Source organism: Tupaia chinensis, unplaced genomic scaffold, assembly GCF_000334495.1.
Source record: "Tupaia chinensis unplaced genomic scaffold, TupChi_1.0 Scaffold000251_1, whole genome shotgun sequence".
NCBI lineage: Eukaryota > Metazoa > Chordata > Mammalia > Scandentia > Tupaiidae > Tupaia > Tupaia belangeri.
The window spans coordinates 7,018,591-7,022,689 of NW_006159731.1; positions in this window are offsets into that span (position 1 = coordinate 7,018,591).

Genomic DNA, 4,099 nt, shown 5'->3' on the forward strand with positions numbered 1-4,099 from the left:
AGGGTCAGAAAGAGGGTGGAAATAATTCTAGGAACTAGAATTGGAAATTTTTTTTTTGTAATGTTCATGATTGAGTCACTATGCAGTGTGTACTGGATGGGAGATTGCATTTTGTGTGCTGTGATGATGCTTAGGGAAGGAATGTAAATTGAGTTACAAAACAAAAAGTTCAGGAAAAAAAAGTAGGATATGTAGCCCCAGCTAGGTGCTACTTTATAGGATGCGTAAAGTTAGACTTGTGTTCATGGAAAAGTGTGTGTCACCTGTGTTTGCTATGAGGTTATTTGGATTGATTAGGGTCTTTGGTGATTCAGTAAAATGTGGGGGAAAAACAGTATAGAAAGCAAACATAGATCTCAGAGACAGTGTGGGAGGAGAGTGGGAGGTGGCAGAAGGTAAGAGATAGGGAACCAAGGATAGGGGGAAAAAAGCAAAACATACAGAAAACAAGAAATGGAAGATCATTTGCTGACAATAACATGTTTGTTGATGTGCTTGATTGAGACAATATACAGTGTACTCTGGATAGAAAATCTCATTTTGTATGCTGTAGTGATATACAGTGAATGAATGCAAATAAATAAATTGAAATAAAAAAAATCTGTACTGGTCACCCATGGCATGTTGGTTAAGGTGGTTAGATCTCACATGACCAACTGCACAGTTCTAGACTTGATCAAGGAGGCTTGAGAAACATGCCAGATACGTGTGCATGCATGCTCAGAATCTCTACAGGAGGAGAAATGGAAAAGGAATTGTGGTGCAATTATGCCCCAGTGGGGTTTGCTTTTTCATTTTCTCTCTCTCTCTTTCTGTGTGTGTGTGTGTGTTGTGTGTGTTTGTATGTGTGTGTGTATCTGTCTATGTCCTTTAGGCAACTGCACACACACACACACACACACACACACACACACACAGGCAATATTGAAAACAAAAACAAAACATCTGTACACAGAAGCCCTTCTCCACTGTCTAAAATGTTATGTTTTTTACATTGTATTTCTTTTGTTTCTTCACCTATTTCATTGTTGATTCCTCTTTGTTGGCCTGCTATACTGTTTTAAAACACTAAAACAAAGACAAATGTAAAAACCTCCCTTACATCCTATCCTCTCCAGAAACTCACTTGCCCTTTCTTCATGCTATTAAACACATAAAGTTTCAATTATGAAAAAGCTTTTAGAGATCTTCTGTATAGTATTTTGCTTATAGTTAATAACAATGTACTTGACACTTATAAAATTTTTTTAAGGTTTTTGTGCTTGCTGGTGAGAGACAGAGAGATAGTGAGAAGGAAAGTGCGAAATTACCTCCCAGGAAGGCAGCCAAGCTGCAATCTCTTCTCCTCCATTCTCCTCTTGGGACTTCGTGCATACATGCACATGTCCCTGGAATTATTTTAAGGCACCAGGTCCAGGACTCAAATCATGGTTGACCATGTGGGAGTCCAGTGCCTTAACCACCACACTACCTTTTGGCCCCCACACTTAAATCTTTTTAAGGGTAAACTTCATGTGTGTGTGTGTGTGTGTGTGTGTGTGTGTGTGTGTGTATGTGTTTTCCCACAATTAAAAATTGGAAAAATAAAACTAGATTCCTATTTCTCAACAAAAATCAATTCACAATGGATCAAAGATCTAAATGTGAAGCCTCAAACTATAAAACTACTGGTAGAAAACATAGGGGAAACTCTTAAAGCCATTGGAGTAGGCAAAGACTTCGTAAGCATAGGCAATAATTCCTAAAATAGACAAGTAGGACTACATCAGGCTAAAAAAGCTTCTGCACAATAAAGAAAATAGTAATTAGAGTGAAAAGACAACTGTCAGCATGGGAGAAAATATTTGCAAACTATGCATCAGATAAGGGACTTCTAATTAAAACATAGGGAGCTCAAACAGCTTATTGGCAAAATAATAATAATAATAATAAAAATACACTTTAAAAATGGGCAAATGAGCTGAATAGACAACTCTCCAAGGAAGACATAATGACAGTGAAAAAGCATATGAAAAAATTTTCATTGTTCTTTATCATAAGAGAAATGCAAATCAAAATCACAGATACCACTTAACACCAGTCAGAATGCCTATGATGAAAAACATAGGGGCCAGCAGGTGGCATAGTGGTTAAGGTATTGGACTTCCACATGACCAACCACGATTCAAGTCCTAGACTCAGAGTCCTGAAACTCATGCTGTGTGCATGTTCATGCATGCCCAAGATTCTGTGAAGAAAATAGAGAAGAGATTAACTTCTACCCCTGGCTACCCCCCAGGGGTGATTTCTCACTTTCTGTCTCTCTAAGGTGAGCACACACAGCCTATAGCAAAAATTTCTTTTTTAAAAAAAAGAGGAAACAGCAGTTGGCGTAATGGCCATGTCACTGGACTCCCATGTAGTCAACCGCGATTTGAGTCCTGGACCTGGTGACTTAAACTCACACCTGGCACTTGTACATGTGTACCGAAGATCCCAAGAGGAAAATGGAGGAGAAGCTATGCCCTATAGCAAAAAACCTCTCCACCCCACCCCCCAATAAAAGAAAGAAAAGAAAAGGAAGAAAAGTGCTGGTAAGGCTCTGGTGAAAAGGAAACAAACCCTCCTACTACATTATTGGTAGGAATGTAAATTAGTACAGCCACCTGGAAAACTGGATAGAGATTCCTCAAAATCCTATAGAAGTGCCATATGACCCATGTTTATTTCAGCATTATTCACAATTGCTAAGACATGGAATCAACCTAAATGCCCAAGAACAGTTGACTGGATTGAAAAAATGCGGCACGTATACACTATAGAATACTACTCAGCCATAAGAGAACAATGAGACCCTGTTATTTGATACAAAGTGTGAGAATATAGAAGATTTAATACTGAGAAAATCAAGCCAGACTATGAAAGACAGATATAGTATGTATTCATTCAATATATATAAAATATCTGTACTTTATGACAGAACTGAAAAACTGAAAGATTTAATAGCAGAGTTGGTAAATGAATATGTAGGTAAGTGAATAATAGGAAATAAGAGGGAGGGGCTTGGGTAAAAATTAATAGACATGGAGCCAGCAGTGGCATGGTGGTTAAGGCACTGGGCTCCCACATGACCAACCATGGTTTGAGTCCCAGACCAAGCAGCTTGAAACTCATGCCATGTGAGTTTGCATGCATGTTCAAAATCCCAAGAGGAGAATGGAGGAGAAGGAATTGTGACATGGCCATTCCCCCTGGGGGGGTTGATTTCTCACTTACTTTCTCTCCGCCTTTCTCTCTCTCTCCAGTGAGTGTATGCACCCTATAGCAAAAATCTCTTAAAAAATTAATAAACACAAGAATGGAAATCTACCTGTTGAGAATGATGTGTATAGTAATTTCTTCAACTTGATTGATAGGCAATGTACGCGTACTTGAAAAATCATGTTGTGTGTTGTAAAGATGTACAATGATTAAACATAATTCTTAAAAATTATAATAAAAAAGCAAACAAAGAAATGAAACAAAAGAAGAACAAAAATGGGAAATCTTACTGACTCCCCTTTTCACCTACAAAGTATAACCCCACCAATTGGTCATTAGGTTCTTTTTATCACACTCACTAAAACTTTCTTCTGAAGAGACATAAACTTACACTTGAATAAATACCAAATCTCATGGCATTTTATCAATCTTTGTCTATCTCGATCTCAGTACTGGTGAGCAGATCTTCCTTATTGATAGTATATTTTATCTTAAGTTCTAAAGCTTGTAATCATCTTTTCTCCGACATCTCTGATCACTCCTGAGTCTCACATACCACTTCCATGCATTAATTAGGAACATTTTGTAAAGTTCAATCCTTATGCCTCTTCCCTTTTTATTTTGCTTCCACTGCATTCTATGTTGCTGACCCTCACTCATTTCCATGCATTTACCTTTGACCCTTTTCAGGCCCTTTTGAGTTTCAACTCTGCCAATAGAGAAAACTCCATAAGTCTAAAGTCAGCGTGAGGGTAGGCAAAGAATGCACTCTCTTGAGCCATACTATCTTGGTTCAAATTCTGACTCTCCTTACTAGTTGTACAACCAGGGGCAAATCACTTAGACTCTCTATACCTAA